This window comes from Equus quagga, chromosome 8, assembly GCF_021613505.1.
Source record: "Equus quagga isolate Etosha38 chromosome 8, UCLA_HA_Equagga_1.0, whole genome shotgun sequence".
Taxonomy (NCBI): Eukaryota; Metazoa; Chordata; class Mammalia; order Perissodactyla; family Equidae; genus Equus; species Equus quagga.
The window spans coordinates 25,395,730-25,410,572 of record NC_060274.1 but is presented as its reverse complement, the minus strand read 5'-3'; the positions used below and the strand labels follow the sequence as shown (position 1 = coordinate 25,410,572).

Here is a 14,843-nt window from a genome sequence, read left to right as displayed (position 1 = left end):
GAGCAATGAGGAGGTAGGGGGGGCGGTCGGACACACCGAAATCAGCATTTAAATTTAAGGTGACTAACTACTGTGGAGCATTTATGTGGACATGTAAGGTATGGATTATTTGTTTAAAAACCTCTCGTTACTATATAGCCACATTGGGTACATACACAGATATAACACTAACTCAAAGTGAGTAATTAGTCTGTCATGATAAATGCCCCCTCTTCTTCAGGCTGATAAAAAGTGTCTTGTTAGAGCCTCTTGTGTCATCCCAGAAACACCATACAGGAGCCTTGCGGCTTTCTCTTAGCAACATTCTTCATCCTGCAGAAACGTAGAGGGAAGATTTGTGGGTATGGGTGAAAGACAGCTCACATCCCTATCTCTCCTCCTGGACTGTTTATCCTCCTTGTGGGCTGTGCTCCGCTCTACCATCCAGGCCACACACACACACACACCCCCACCCACACACCCCCAAGCCCCCTTCACACCTTCCCTATCCTCTCCTATCTGCCTTCCCTTATGCTGAGTTAGGAGCTCCTCCTTTATTATTTTGTTTTTTAATCTCTGTTTCGGCTTTTACCATAGAATATTGTAAACATTAGTTTACTTATCTTGCTCCTGCACTGGAGTTCCTTGAGAGATCTACCACTTTTATTTAATCTCTCAGAGCCTTCATTTCTTCATCTTAGTTTTCATCGGTCAAGTGGGAACATGACGCCGCATTAGAGGTTTGTGGGGGGCATTTCCATTGCATAATGGTAGTAGAGTGCCTGGCGTGTAGTAGATACCGAATCATGAAAGCTATTGTAATGATCAATTATGTTATTTATTTACTTTTGTATCCTCAGGGCCTGGCATTATTCCCTGATGCAGGATGGGCACAAAATAAATTTCTGGTGAATTAATGAGTTAGTTTATAAGCTTACAGAATATAGCTTTAAACTAAACATTTTGTAGTGTTTGTAGGCTCAGCAACAATCCCATGCAATTCTCCTTCTCATTTCTTTCCCCAAATAACCTGTCTGGTGCCCATCTTTAGGTACTATCTTTCCTTGGGAAAATCATGGCTACCATATAGGAAAGAAAGCCTATTGACTGTTAATTCCATGTAGATGTGGCTTAACAGAGTTGAGAAGAATTTTCTCCCTTGATCATCACCTCCTTAATCTACCTGTTTATTGTCCAGGAACCAGTCTCCCTTAGTTTTGTTAACCTCTAAACTCTCTTTAGATCCAACAAACAACTCCTGGCTGCAGTAATCTGATCAAGATGAGATCAGTTCTGCCGCTGACTCCAGACTCTATCAGATTTGTTAGTCCAATCTGACCACCTCTCTCAGTGCTGACAAAGCCCATCGGTTCATTTGCATTCCACATCCTATCTTTCCCCTACTTCCTTTGGGGAAGATGTTTGTGAATTATTTTCAGCCATTTGAATCACTCTGAGAGTTAAGTTCTATTTTTAAGCCTTTGAGGAGCAGCCGAGAAGGAATGATTTAGGGATGTGAGGCATTTCACAATAGTCTCCCACAGACAGCTCACGCTTCTGGTAGGTTTCAGCATGTTAAGATACTAGAGGTAAATGGATCACTGCTCTCAGATATTGAAGACTAAGGGACTCGGTAGCAAAACGCTGTTTGAAACCAATGGTATGTGGTGCAGGTGAGACACAGCAGAAGCTCTCTGCTGCTGAAGAGAAAGCTGTCCTTTCCAATATCTTCTGAAGAGACTGCTTTCTATCTTCACTATTTTCTCTGCCTGGATGCAGAATTTTGTCCTCATTTATCAGGACCGCTGTGTCCCTGTCCTTGCCAGACTTCTTGTGAGTCCTTGCCAAGAGGTTGTCAGCGGTTGAGCCATCCTTGCAGGCCTTGCAGGGGGAGCAGACATCCATAAGCAGATCCCAAGGTGAGAGCCCTCTAGACCGGTTACCTCATTTGTTTTTATGAGCATTCCCCGAGCCCCCAGCCCACCAATCAATGTACATTTTTCTCCCCTGGAAAACCCTACCAGTTCCAGGAAGTCTGTCCAGATTGATAACAACACAGATGTTCTATCTCATCTCAACTGTTCTAGATCTTTATACCGATTTTTCCCATCTCAGCTCTGCACTGAATACTGCCCATGCTCCTTCCGTTACGCTCACCCTTGTATGTGAGTCTATGCCTCCTTGATTAAGTGTGCTGCTTTGTTTTGTCATCTGTATGTTCCTATCACACTGGCTCGGGCATTATTCCAGTAATACACTGTGCACAGTTAGAATGGAAGGGCCATGGCACTTTCTTTCTTTCTTTTAAGTTTTTTTAGGTGATCAGTGAAGCACCAAGTATAATTACGACTTCCTAAGTACTTTTCGTTGGTGATGATGAAATGTTCTTTCGTAGTCACAGACTGTGCCTTCCTGTAATCCAGGTCCCACATGTCATGGGGAACAATAATGGGATGTTAAAGCTGATGAAATCTGGAGTCATATCTTTGTTATTAACAAACTGAAAACTTGGATATAATTTAAAGCAATTTCTTTCTTTTTCTTTTCTTTTTTTCTTTGAGGAAGATTGGCCCTGAGCTAACATCTGTTGCCAATCTTCCTCTTTATTTTTTTTTTCTTCCCCAAAGCCCTAGTGCATAGTTGTATATCCTAGTTGTAGGTCATTCTAGTTCTTCTATTTGGGACATCACCACAGCATGGCTTGAGGAGCAAGGAGTACGTCAGTGCCCAGGATCTGAATCCACGAACCCTGGGCCGCCGAAGCACACGAACTTAACCACTCGGCCACAGGGCCGGCCCCTAAAACAATTTCTTTATATATAGCAAACCAGCTATGGTAATGGTCTGGGAGTGAAAATAAATCCACAGTTTTCATCATGGATCACGGAGTTTGGATAAAGACAAAGAAATTTCTAAAATGCCAGGATTCTTCCAGCCTTCAGAGAAGTCACCCCTCCACACTAAGGTCAGATAGACTAATTGTTTTTTTCCAGTGAGGGCACCAGGTTTTTCTTTGTATGCATCTGTTCTTTTGACATACATGGTAGAGAAAATCCACCACTAAATTTTGGAGATGTTGCTGTAATCACTAACTTCACAGGGAGGAAAGATGAGCGCAGTCATATTTTGGTCACTTTGTTGCTGTCAGCCCTGGTGGTAATTTGCAGCACTGTTGAGTTACGGGTTCATATTTCCAGACTTATGCATAGGAATGCAAGCGTGAGGAAATTTCAGTTAAGAACCAGAAGGGACCCAAGAGCCCTTTTGTTTTCTAAATAAGGAAACTGATCCTTAGAGAGGTGACGTTTAAAATCAGATGGCTGGCATTGCAAACTCGCACGACTGGATTCCCAGGCTAGCGTTGCCTCTCTGAGCTCTTGGCACCGAAAATTGGGCAGAACTTGTAGGTACTGAGAAATTGCTCCAAGTTTTGCCTATTTATACAGAAGTCTTCAGAGTGCTTCATTGATGTCTTCAATTTTTGCAGAGGTGTTACTGTGGACATAATCCATATGTGCCTGTGTGTATGAAACACACATACCTGGTATGTAAAGTAATGAGACACTGTGAGGAAAACTTTTGTTCCAAATAATGCTGAACCATCACTACCCCGGTCTGTAGGACTCAGTGAATAGAGAAAATTCAATATGGCGACAGCAAATATTTGGTGTAGGGAAGGAGGGCTGCGGATGCAAGAGGGTGGAGGGAGGACAAGTCTTCATCTTGCTGGGATTTTTCTAGGCCCCGTGATTCCAGCAGCTCTGGGCTCCTTGGCAGAAAGAGGGGGCCCCTTCTTTTTCTTTTATTCTCTTATTCTTCCCCCTACCCATCAAGAGAGTTCCAGAAGTTCCTGTCTCCCATCTAGGGGAAGAGATATTCTCTCTCTTCCTGAAAGGAAAATTTAAAATAAAAAAAAATATCATGCATCATCTTTTATTTCTTATCTTATTTCTTGGAAGGACTGGGCTATGGAGATGGTTGACCCGTCTATAAAGTAAAAACAAATAACCAGACGAAAAACCCCTAAACATCTTGTAAACTCTCCCTCTTTCTCTCTGTACCTCCCTTTGAGTAGGTCCCACTAGGCCTTGCCTGTGTCCCCTGCGCACTGCGGTGCACAGGGCCCCTCTTTCGCGTCTCTGCCGACCTGCTGAAGTGAGGCAGACCAACCCTAGTCCCCTGCTCACTCACATTATAACAAGGTTCTCTTTGTTCTGCTTTTCAGGGCAATTCATTGCCCTGAAGCACAGGTCTTCTCTTCCCAAGAGACTTTAAAATGTATGCCTCTTTTCCAAAATTATGGGAATCTTAATTTGTAATAAAATCAAATGAATAAGTTGTGGTAAGTTTTTGGCAGGATCTAGAAAACAATGGTTTCATTTAAACATGAATCACTAAATACTGCTTCCTTAACACAATTAACTCAAAGCAGCCCTTATCCTTAGAATTAAGAGATTTCCTTCACACTCTCTCTGCCTTACGCAGACTTCCAGTCTGGAGGTCTAGGCACTATAGCACAGAAATTGTTTTAACAAAATTTCTTTTCTCTAAAACATACAATAGGGATGCATTCCTTCTCATTATCTTTCTGGAGAGATCTTCTCAGGCTTCCAGAGTCTCAATAAACTGATTAAGGCATGAGTAAGTAAATCTACCACAGGTGAAAGAAGGGAAAAGTTGAAGAATGTCAGTTCCCCTGAGGGAGATTTTTCAGAAAGCGCATGAGGAGCACGGGGATGCTATTGTTTACCGCGGAGGGCACTGTGGCTGGGTGACTTGCAGGGATAGGAGCTTAGAAAGTGTACCAGGCCCTCTTTTTCTAAACAGGACTGCAGAGGGGTGCATACGGCTGTGGTGGGCACAGAGGTGAGTTGAGAGTGAGAGGGTTTAGTGAAATATCAGTGAGAGCTTTGTTTTGCTGTGGAATCAATTGTTATACAATACTGCTTCTGAGTCACATAAAGAATAAAGCATATTATTTTCAAACAATGTTAATTTTTAAACATAATGCTTAAGATGCTGAAGAAAATTAAAATGCTCTTCCCTTGGAGAACTTAAAGTCTAAAAAACAACATGCCTGGCAGCCTGAATAGTAACTTTTATTTTTCTTTTTCAAATGAAAGAAATTAAAAGACTTTACCTTTTTATTCTCCACCCCGTGACAGCGATTCTTTCTGTTGGAAGGTGGTGTTTTGTGGTGAGGAAGGCTGAGGAGGTGAGCACCATAATTTCACTGTGGAGAAAACCAGGCAGTTGATTAGAGAAAACAAGGCTGATTGGAGGAGGAGGAAAGAAAAATTCAGAAGCTATTTTTGTTTGGGGTAGGATGAACCAATTATAAAATATCAGGGTTTCCATGTTAACACATTTCATGTCTCTTTTTAAGAAAAATTGTAATAATTGTTGGACTTGATTCCTTCTCTCAAGCAGGAACCTCTAACCTTCTACTCTTCTCAGGGGATGCCTTTCACACTGGATGGTGTCCGAGGAGCAGAGTACAGTTGGAAGTCACTTTTACCCCCACAGTAAAGACAAATGCACAAAACAGGATGGGTTTCAAAAGGTACTTAAACAAATTACAGTTTATTTTTCCTAGATTAGGTTAAACATACACATGATACACAGAAGAGTCTAGTGAGAAGTCAATTTCCCTTCAACTCCCACCCCACAACCATCTAATGCTTCTCCCCAAAGACAAGCACCGTTTTTCTTTTATTTTTTTGTCTGGAGATAGTCTATTAGAGGCTTCTTATAAAAATACGCTTTTAATCCTTCTGGTAAGGTCAGATTCTGAGGCTCAAATGTTTCCCACCAAGAAAGGTGTTTTGGCACCTTTTTGCAAGATGGATGGGTGTAACCTCAGATTTTCTGTAGAAGGTGGCGGTACCTCACAACCACCCTGGAAGGTGGGTACAGCCAGCCCCGTTTTCCACATGAGGAAAGCTGTGATTCCAGGAAATTGTGTGATTGGCCCTGTCAAACAGATTGTTACTGGTGGAAGCAGGCTTCCCACCCAGACAGTCTGAGTCCTTGGCCTTATTCTTTCCACCATGCAGCAGAGCTCAATCAACCCAGAGGTCTCTTTGGCACCAGTTAGACTTCTCTAGTGTGGGTGCAAATTGATTTTCCTCTTTTGAAATCATGCTCCAAAATAGCTTGTAAGAAAATTTCAATATTGTACTAGCAATATGCAGAGTTCCAACAAAACAGTGGATGCAGATTCACACAGGCCTATGACCCTCATGACCTCCTCATGTCTCCCTGCCCGACTCTCATGGCAGGTTGAGTGGTCACCATGATTCACAGATGCTCTCGGGAAGGGAGGCTGGGCTTGTCTCTTCTTAGCCACAGTAGAACATATTAAGAAAGGAGATGCTTCAAGGCAGACTTGCTGCAAGTACCAGGCCACTGTTCGTCGTTGGTGGTGGTTTCTATCTGCAGACTTGCCATCTTCGTCCCTGCCCCCCCCCCCCCAGTGCACCACATTCACCCTTGAGGTAGCCACTCTGGCAGCAACAACCACAAGGTGTCTGAGGTTGTCAGGGGCTCTATCAGTTTCCAGTGGGTTTCACGGGTTTGAGCTTTCTTACGTGTGCACATCCTGGCTTGCTTATACATAGCCCAATTTCTTTAAAGCCTTCTGCACATTTAGCCCTGATGGACATATAGTATTTATTCTAGAATCGGTTTTTGAATAGTGATCATAAGTAGATTCTGAATCATTAACAGGAGGGTGGGTTCTTCCCCATTTTGTATCACTGTGTCACTTTGGATTGTCATTGATAGTTGGCTTGCACTATTCCTATGCTACATTATGCTACTATCTCCCACTCTCCAAGGGTAATAATTTTGGCATTAATTTTAGTCCATGTACAGAGTGCTGAAAATGACCAAGGAGGGAGGAATGCTCTTTTAAAGGAGATTCTTTCTGAGCATCATCTGTGTTTACAGAGAGTGAAGTGTTCTGCCATTTATTTCTGATCCTGCAACACTGAGACATTCCTTATAGCTCTAATGAGTGCCTAAAAATCACAGCCCAGAACTAACAATGTATAGAAGATATACTATTTTTTCCTTGTTATATTAGAAGCACAAAAACATGTCTGACCCAGATTAGCATTTCTCAAGATTAGAATGAATAGGCTTTTAAATTGCTTTGTAACTATTTCAAAGTCTATTAAAATACACTACTAATTTTTTCTTTTCTCAGTCATGTGAGAGAGAACATTCTTGAGAGTAATATTCCTCATTTGAATATTAAAAGATAAATTGTATGTGGTATCTTAGTTCTCCCCCCAGGAAACATGCCTGAACATAACAAGGGATTTGTCACAGAGACTTGGGACCAAAATTCAATGGTAGTTGAGGCTGAGCAACACTGGAGAGCCCTCTGCATGGGGTCAACTTAGGGAGAGGCAAAGACCCCCATCCCCACTGGAGCCAGAGCATTGACTGTGGTGTGAAAGCTCTGGTCTCAGCACACGGGACAAAGCACCTGCCAGCATGCTCTGGTAGGACGTTCACACCTGCTGTTATGGACAAATTTGTATTTTGAAGCCCTAAGCCCCAGTATGAAGGTGTTTGCAAGTAGCGCCTTTGGGAGGTAGTTAGGCTTAGATGAAGTAGTGAAGGTAGGACCCTAGATGCCCTTATAAGAAGAGAAAGAGAGACTAGAGCTCTCTCTCTGTCCCTTCCATGTGAGGACACAGTGGTGTCCGTCTGCAAGCCAGGAAGAGGCCCTACAGGGGAGCTGACTCAGGGGCACCTTGATCTGGGCATTCCTAGCCTAGAACTAAACTAAGTAACAAACTAACTAAATAAATTTCTCTTGTTTAAGCCACCCAGTCGATGGCATTCTGTTATGGTAGCCTGAGCTGACTCCTGCACGCTTTAATGCTGCTCTGACATTGAAATTTTGACTTACCATTTTTGCCTTTTACGCAGTGTTGCTGTTTGCTTTGATCTGTGCCAGGTCCCGCGTGTGACCTAGACAGCCCGTCAGGTCAAAGGTCCTCAGGCTGTTCAGTGGAGACAGCCACTCCTCCAATGTCTCCACATCCAGAGACTGGTGGTGGATATCCCTAAGCAGCTATTTCCTTTGCTTTATTACATTTCCTTGATAATTCATTCATAGCATTTAATCACCAACATCGTGTTAAAATTATTTCATTTCTTCTCTCTGTCTGGGCTTGTCCACTAGAATCTGAGCTCTGTGAAGGTCAGGACTTGTTCTCTTTTGTTCTTCTGAATTGTCAGCAGCTAGCACAGCACCCAGGCCCAACAGCTGCTGAGTGGATGCCTGAGTAAGCAGCATTGCTGTGTGTGAGGAAGGGCGCTGGGTGAAAGCACCTTGGATTCAGTGCTAACTTGGTGCCTGAAAAGAGCTAAGGATTCTTTGGATGATGTTTTCCCCAGGGTGTTTCTTTCCATTGCCCTGTCGACTCCTCGTCTGGATACTGTAAACTCACTTCCTTGCTTTGCTTTAAACCGATCATTCTAAGTTGACCTGCGACAGGAAGACAGAACACGCAAAAGGGATGCCCAGAGCTCTCCAGGAGTTCATGGAGGGAGCTGAGATCTGTAATTTCAAGCAAATTATAATTTATACTCTGAACCAAGAAGACAGCTAGCACAAACCCGGAAGATTATGATCTCTGATTCTCCTCTGTTTTAGGCTGACTGTAAAGTGAGGATGGTTGAACACTTTCATAGAGAAAAGAGGGAGGAAAGATTTCTCCAATAGGTGATTATGTGCCCTAAATAATGACCTTGTATTATGATGTACATTTGCACGCAGATAAGGGGAAAGCTGTGGGTGGAGTGCATGTCAATTTTCATGATGTAGTTGATAATTCAATTTTCAGTGGAGTATCCCACGATTCTCTCACTGGAGGAAATAGGATGACTGGTCACAATAGGGGAGCCACCCTAAAAACAGGAAATGAGGGTATGGTAAACAGACAGTTTCACATGAGGAAATATAAAGGGAGCAATATTCAAGCCCTTGTTTTAACTGAATTCTTAATAAATGAATTTTAGTTGTTATATTTGTAAATGACAGAAAACTTTTTTGGGTTGAAAGGCAAGCTAAAAAAGAGATAAATGCAGAAAGTTCATAAATCTGTGTAAATGAGAATAAAAATGGCAACTAGATGGGGCCAGCTTGGTGGCACAGTGATTGAGCTCAGCATGTTCCACTTCAGTGGCCCAGGCTTTACAGGTTTGGACCCCGGGTGTGGACATAAACCACTCATCAAGCCATGCTGTGGTGGTGTCCCACAGACAAAATAGAGGAAGAGGGGCACAAGATGTTAGCTTGGGGCCACTCTTCTTCAAGCAAAAAGAGGAAGATTGGCAATAGTTGTTAGCTCAGGGCCAATCTTCTTCACCAAAAAAATAAAAGAAAAAGAAAAAAAGCAACTAGAATATTTGAGAGGTTTTAGGTAATAGCAAAAAATAGTATTTATCAAGAGCTTACCATGTACTGACTACTGTTGTAAGCATTTAGCATCTATTATTTTGCTTAGCCTTATAATGACCGTGTAACATTGGTACTGTTATTATCCTCACTTCATTCATCATGGACTCAGGTAACGAACTTTTCCAAGATCATACAAATAACAGACGGTGGAGCTTGATTTAAACCCAGGGAGCCCGACTCAAAACTTGAGTGCCTTACCACCACTCCAAGGGATCTCATGAAACACCTAGAAGATGAAGGGATAGAAACCAGGAAAGAGACTGAGAATCCAGAGCATTGTCCAATGGGGGAACTCTTCCAGAAAGAAAGAAAGAAAAGAAGCAGAGCATCAGGAAGAGTGGTAAAAAAGCAAACCAAATACTGTCCTATTGGTTTATAATTAGGATGCATTTACACCTGCATTTTTGTGGGCAGTTCTGGTCACATTAATTTAAGAGGGAACCAATCAATAGAAGAAGATTGGTAATAGATGATGAACAGATGAAAACGGGAGTCTGGGAGAAAGACTTTATTTTAAGGATAAAGATTGAGAAAAGGCCCAGATTAATATCTATGAAATCACAACTGATATGACTAAATACAGAAATTATTCATGAAATAGCTGTTCAAGTAAATCTAGGACAAAAAAAGGATGTTGTACTCCGCTCCTTTAGTAACAAACCCATGATGTTATCCCAAGAGTTACTGTGGGAAGAATATATTTTATCTATTGCTGTGTTTAACATACTACTAAGAGTAATTATAAACAACTCCTGAAAATGGAGTCGGATTCAGCTTATAAGAGTGATGCCAGGAGGGTAACGATGGGCCTTACCCAGCCAAGTGTTTCTCAAGAAGAAAAGAGCGAGGTTGTACGGAAGTGGCCAATGATGATTTCTAAGGCAGACAGACCCAGGTTTGACTCCACAGTTCAACGAGAAGTTATTTAATCCCTCTGAGCCTCAGTTTCATCACCTGCCAACTGCCAACAATCATCCTTCACTGGACAATCGGGCCTGGCACATAATTGGCACTGAAAAACTGTTGGCTGTTATTGTGATTAAGATGACCCCATGTATGTCTGTGTGATGCGCTCAAAAAAGCCTCTCTCTTCCGTTTGGCCGAAGGATGTTGAGGGTTTCAATTTTATTTTTACCTGAGCTGAGCGTCTCAGGCTCGACTCTGAACTCTCTTCCTGTCTCTACAGATGTGGTGGGGAATTGCTGTGACTTCTCTTACTCTTGGGAAAATACAGACTTTTGTGGCATTCTCTAGTAAATTAAAGCAGCTTCCATGTTATTTCCTGATTACCTTTCCTTAATAGCTCACAATTATACAGTGACCTCCTATGGCTTTCTTGAATTTTGTGTTTTGAGTGCTTGGTTTGTTTCTGACAATCGTTTTAGGTCTACAAGGCTACAGGAAAACGACATTGTTTGCCTTTCTTGGGAGAGTGGCTTCCTCTAGTTTGCCCTTTCTTATCTCCTAGATTGAGAACCCCTGAGTCCAGGGACCAAACATGCTGTAGCTGTAATTAGCAACAACTACTCCCAAATAAGCCTTCTGCAATGCAAATGACAAGCTGAATAAAACACAAAGTAGAACGTGTTTGTTATGACTCACATGTTGCCTAGAACTTCAGAGTCCCTGCCCCATTTTGTTTAAATCAAATATGTCAGGTGATCTGGCCACAAGGACTGAGTGTGACATTGATGTGCATTTTGCTGAAACAAGGTCAGCAGTCAGAGCTGGAGAGCTACACCCTGGGGAATTCAGCTGTGACAGTTGCCCAGAAAATTATAATTGAGGAAATTATTTCCTAAATTTCAACAACGTTTCTCATTCCCGGGCAATGTTATTTTTTTAAAATCTTATTTTTTCTGTTTGCCTTTCACGTAGATGACTCTTTTTCAGTGACAGCAGTAAGGGCTGACCTAAGAGAGAAACAGGAAGAAAGAAATTGTCCAGAACTTTGAAATTATATAGTTCTACTTCCATCATATTTATAGTTTCAGAGAAATAAATAGAGAAATAATTTTAAAAAGGCAGCACTGGCCAACAAAAATTTACAGTGGAAAGCAAATATTTGATTAGAATCTGAGATTATGACAATTACTTTGTTGTTTTTGTAAACTGACATCCACCTTAAAGACACAACTGTGGAAAAATGTATGAAATTGAAAACACATTGACAATAAAGCTTGCTCACCCCATTCTCCCTTTATTTTTACCTTGGCTTCAAATTTTCTGGCTACAGTCACAAAAAGAAATGAAAAGTCAATGAAAAACAACATGGAGTCATACAGTCTTTAAAAGCTCTTTACACATTTTAGTTGTATCTGCCTGGAGCCGGGACTGCCCCCGGAGGCTCCTGGGAGCTCTGCTTCTGCGCACCTCTCAGATGGTTTCCGAGATGGAATCCACTCAGAAGGCACTCAACATCCATATTTGCTTTAGATTGAAAACATAGGATGTTTTTAACCAATCAGGTAACTGTATCACAGACAATTTCAGCTACAAATTAAAGTATATTTTGAGAGAGACATGGAGAGAGAGAGGGAGAGAAATGATTGGGACTGAAATGTCCATATTAAATTAATAAGACTTCAGACAGCTCCGCGTTACCCAATGCATACAATTATTTTTTCCTTGTTCTTCACAATTACCAAAAAAAACTGCCAAGGTTACCCTTTTGCACTCTTTTCCCTGCATTCCCTTGTCTTTTTGAGACTGGTTTTAAAGCATATTTGGTACCCTTCGTATCCAGCAATGAGAAAGAGGGGAAAATGGACAAAAAGGAATAAGGGGGTCTCCATTCAGAGATGCTGAATCTGGGTTTTTGTAAATGATGTAGGTACTACATTGTGGATGAAACCTTTGTAAATTGAGGCAAAAATGTCTGAGCATTTGTTTCAAAATTTTTACATATATTTTTAAAAATTACCATAAATTTTAGATGGATTACCTATTCAGACAGAGTAGGTAAAGTTGTTAATATGTTCTCCAGCAGTGAAGGAAACTTCCAGAAAGGCCGCTGGCTGCTTCCCTCAGAGGGCAGCTACTTTGGGATGGTATGCAAGTTAAGTTCAAATTCCAGTTTCCTTGCTCAACTTGAACAACACTCAAAAGCTGACCATAAAGGCTTTCCCCCTCTTTTTTGTTTTGTTTTGCCTTGTTTTTAACCTCTAATTAAAGAATTCTGGATATAGATTAACTTCTCTCCCCTCCACCCTACCCCCAGTCCCGACTGTTTTGACTGCCCCAACTAAGCGAATATGCACCTTTGTGCTTTGATGGATTTCCTATTTTGGTGGTAAAAACCCTTTTTTTCCTTACAAAAAGATTTTCTTTGCTTCTAACCAAACTCTCATCTTGCCCTCTGACTCCTCCTCCCCCACTCCCACCCCCGTGTTTCAGGAAGGAGCAATTAAGCAATCCTGCCACGTTTCTTCTGAAATAAGCAAAAACGGTGGCTTCCAGAGCCACGACAGAGGTGCTCTCTCCAGATCTCCCTGAACAGTGTGAGCTAAGGCACGAAGCCTGATTCTAAGCCACTGTCAAAGGACGCCAGGAAAGACAGGAGCGTAAAAGAAGGCAAGAGCCTCGAAGGGAAAGAACGTTTTCTGAATAAAAAGTCCCATCTTTCTTCCAGTGTGGAGCTCAAAAGTGTTGACTCATTCGAATGAACCTGAGCTTCAGCTGGCAGCTTTCTGATAGCAGATTTTGTGATCAAAGACATTGAATAAACCCTTATAAATCCGTTACATGGCGTATTCATAGAGACTAAATGCTGCACCGTCTCACCCCCACCTCCACAAGTATCGAAACCATTACTACGTGATTCCTTCTTGCAAAGGGCCCCTGGAAACACATTGGCCTTAGTGTCCTGAGCCCCTGGGCCGCTGTGGGAGCCACGTGCCCTGAGCCGCCCTGGGACGGGCAGCTCAGGGCGTCCAGGGAATGCCGCTCTCCACTGAGTGCAAGGCCCACACCCAGGCCTCACCTTCAGAGTCAGTGAGGCTGGAGGAGAAGCACATCCGGTTCCTGAAGGGAAAAAGAGCTTCCTCTTCTCTCCTCCACTTTCGCCTTCTTCCTCAGGTGCAGAGTCCATGGCTTGGCCATTCTGTTTCCTCTGCTGAAAGGAATGTGGCACTTGACCTGCTCCTCTCTTCCTCAAGACTCATTAAGGCTTAAGAGCCATTTCTTCCTAGAGTGTTCCTGACACCCACTCCTCCCACCTCCGGTTTCTGACCTCCCCGCTCAGTCTGCTTTTATCCTCTCCTCTGAAGCTGGCGAATGCGCTATCTGATCACTTCCTTGTCGGTCTCTCCTCGGACTGGGGAGTGCTCCTTCTAGACACTGGACTCCAAGAGTCTTGGCGAATCCTTGTGGCCTCCTGTCTAGCACTCAGTAGATGCATAATTGTTAATTGAATAAGCAAACAAACTGTGGGAGCCCACAGAGCTCTTCTGACTTCCTGACTGTGCCAGTAAGCCATGCTGACTGAGCCAGAGACCAAGCCTAGCACTTCCTAAAAGAGGAAAGACTGCAGGAAGGGGAGGAGGGGACAATGACAGAATGGTTTTAAATGAAGTAAGAGCCTTTGACAGGATGAACAAAGAAAATAAACTGGGAATCTCTGTTTCACGGCAAATCGAGTATTCTAAACCCAGATTCAAGGCTGCCTCGCTTTATCAGTGTGGGGCAATCACAAATCCAGTTGTGTCTCCTTCTGCATGTATTTTTCCCTTCCAGTTCTGTGGTTTAGTTGAAGCCATCAAAATGCTAGTGTGATCTATACCAATCACCTCCAGAAGCTTTAGCTGAGCATTCTGAAAGAAAAGCATTTCTTAGCCCACATCTTTTCTTTCTACATAGCTCTCAAATATATGCATGCACTGCTACTATGCTAATGTATCATGCACATTGTAAAACATTACACATATGACTTAAAAGAAGATGAGATGAAAATATGAACAGAAGTCCCAGCATCTCTTCCAGGCCGAGTGGACCCTGGCTGCTCCTCATGTGGACGACACGCCTGGTTCAGAGCTCACCACTCTAGGGTGACTTCTCCCACTTCTCCTACCATGGCTTCATGATTTGCACAGAGTCAGAGCACGTGAGTGGGCTCCTCATTATGCTTCCTTCTGCCTCAGTTTACCTCTCCTGATGAGATAGCCTCATTTATCTCACAGAAACATAGAGATCAATGGACGGTACACTTGACTCTAAGAGTGAGGTCATTCATTTGGTATATTGTATATTTATTCCTTCTAACCTCTACAGTGTTCTGGGAAAATCTTATTTCATTGAATCACATTGATTCTTCCAGTAGGTGGGGGTTAATGGAGTTGTCTTCACCTTTGAATAGTGGGATTTTAGTAGGTGGAGGAGTCTTAGT

At 42.5% G+C, this 14,843-nt stretch overlaps 1 long non-coding RNA gene across 1 annotated transcript; it reads right to left on the bottom strand.

Annotated features, from left to right (window-relative positions):
- Positions 1–260: 260 nt before the first annotated feature.
- LOC124243484 (uncharacterized) lies at positions 261–13,549 on the bottom strand. Its single transcript, XR_006889684.1, has 3 exons — positions 13,443–13,549; positions 5,120–5,212; positions 261–312 (listed from the first exon to the last, which is right to left on the bottom strand). It is a non-coding gene; the product is annotated as an uncharacterized LOC124243484 (long non-coding RNA).
- Positions 13,550–14,843: the final 1,294 nt, after the last annotated feature.